Genomic DNA, 2,293 nt, shown 5'->3' with positions numbered 1-2,293 from the left:
TCCCTTCTTCTGAGGCGTCCCATTACTCACAGGATTCCTCTCAGAAGTGTACATGAACTGGTTATTAGCAACCATGTCAATGAGTTCTTGAGCTTCTGCAGGTATTTTCTTTAGGTGAATGGATCCACCTGCAGAAGTATCTAATGACATTTTAGCTAATCCAGATAGACCATCATAGAATATATCCAGGATGGTCCATTCTGAAAGCATGTCAGGATACTTTTTGGTCAGTTTCTTGTATCTCTCCCAAGCTTCATAGAGGGATTCACCTTCTTTCTATCTGAAGGTTTGAACATCCACTCTAAGCTTACTCAGCTTTTGAGGAGGAAAGAACTTGGCTAAGAAAGCCTTGACCAGCTTATCCCAAGAGTTCAGGCTATCCTTAGGTTGAGAGTCCAACCATATTCTAGCTCTGTCTCTTACAGCAAATAGGAAAAGCATGAGCCTGTAGACTTCAGGATCTACTCCATTAGTCTTAACAGTGTCACATATCTGCAAGAATTTAGTTAAGAACTGAAAGGGATCTTCAGATGGAAGTCCATGAAACTTGCAGTTTTGTTGCATCAGAGAAACTAATTGAGGTTTAAGCTCAAAATTGTTTGCTCCAATGGTAGGGATGGAGATGCTTCTTCCATGTAAATTGGAATTAGGTGCAGTAAAGTCACCAAGCATCCTCCTTGCATTATTATTATTTTCGGATGCCATCTCCTCTTCCTGTTCAAAAATTCCTATAAGGTTGTCTCTGGATTGTTGTATTTTAGCTTCTCTTAGTTTCCTTTTCAGAGTCCTTTCAGGTTCAGGATCTGCTTCAACAAGAATGTTCTTGTCCTTGCTCCTGCTCATATGACAAAGAAGGGAATAACAAAGAAAATATGGAATCCTCTATGTCATAGTATAGAGATTCCTTTGTGTGAGTAGAAGAAAAAATGGAATAAGAGTGAAGAAGAATGGATAATCCAAACACAAGGGTGAGGATAGGAGAGATATGAGATGAAGAGAAGTGTTAGTAAGTGAATAAATAAATAGAAGGAGATGAGAGGTGAGAGAATTTGAAAAATAAAAATTAGAATTTAAAGTTAAATTTTGAAAATAGTTTTTGAAAAAAAAGTTAGTAATTTTCAAAAATTAGGAATGAAATAAAATTAAAATTAAAAATTGAAAACAATTAATTAATTAAAAAGAATTTTTTTTGAAAAAGAGGGAGGTATTTTCGAAAATTAGAGAGGGATAGTTAGTTAGGTAGTTTTGAAAGAGATAAGAAACAAATAAAAAGTTAATTAGTTGGTTGAAACAAATTTTGAAAATCAATTTTTAAAAGATAAGAAGATAAGAAGTTAGAAAAGATATTTGAAAAAGATATGATATGAAAATGTATGATTAAAAAGATATGATTTTGAAAAAGATAAGATAAAAAGATATTTTTGAAAAGATATGATTGAAATTAGTTTTGAAAAAGATTTGATTTTTTAAAATCACAATTAATGACTTGATTCACAAGAAATCACAAGATATGATTTTAGAACTTAAAGTTTGAATTTTTCTTAACAAGTAACAATCTTGAAATTTTTGAATCAAAATATTAATTGTTGATGATATTTTCGAAAATATGATATAAAATTAAGAAAAAGATTTTTGAAAAAATATTTTTGAAAAAGATTTTTGATATTTTCGAAAATAAATAAAAAATGGAAAAGATATGATTTTTGAAAAAGATTTTGAAAAAGATAGGATTTTTAAATTGAAAATTTGATTTGACTCATAAGAAACAACTAGATTTTAAAATTTTTTGAAAAAGTCAACTCAAATTTTTGAATTTATGAGAAGAAAAAGAGGAAGATATTTTTTGATTTTTTTTTTAATTTTTAATGAAGAAAGAGAAAAACATGAAAAAGACTCAATGCATGAGAATTTTAGATCAAAACAATGAATACATGCAAGAATGCTATGAATGTCAAGATGAAGACCAAGAACACTTTGAAGATCATGATGAACATCAAGAACATATTTTTGAAAAATTTTTGATGCAAAGAAAACATGCAAGACACCAAACTTAGAAATTTTTAATGTTCAGACACCATGAATGCAAAAATGCACATGAAAAATGCATATGAAAAACAAGAAAAGACACAAAACAAGAAAATATGAAGATCAAACAAGGAGACTGGCCAAGAACAACTTGAAGATCATGAAGAACACTATGAATGCATGAATTTTCGAAAAATGCATAAATTTTTTTTGAAAAAAATGCAATTGACACCAAACTTAAAAATTGACTCAAGACTCAAACAAGAAA

The 2,293-nt window shown here is 29.7% G+C and overlaps 1 non-coding gene across 1 annotated transcript; it reads left to right on the top strand.

The window, feature by feature from the left end:
• Positions 1 to 204: 204 nt before the first annotated feature.
• LOC112739645 (small nucleolar RNA R71) lies at positions 205 to 309 on the top strand. The gene has a single exon (XR_003170576.1). It is a non-coding gene; the product is annotated as a small nucleolar RNA R71 (small nucleolar RNA).
• Positions 310 to 2,293: the final 1,984 nt, after the last annotated feature.

Source organism: Arachis hypogaea, chromosome 13, assembly GCF_003086295.3.
Source record: "Arachis hypogaea cultivar Tifrunner chromosome 13, arahy.Tifrunner.gnm2.J5K5, whole genome shotgun sequence".
NCBI classification, from domain to species: domain Eukaryota; kingdom Viridiplantae; phylum Streptophyta; class Magnoliopsida; order Fabales; family Fabaceae; genus Arachis; species Arachis hypogaea.
Note: the sequence above shows the minus strand (reverse complement) of the source record. Positions and strands in the feature narration are given on the sequence as shown.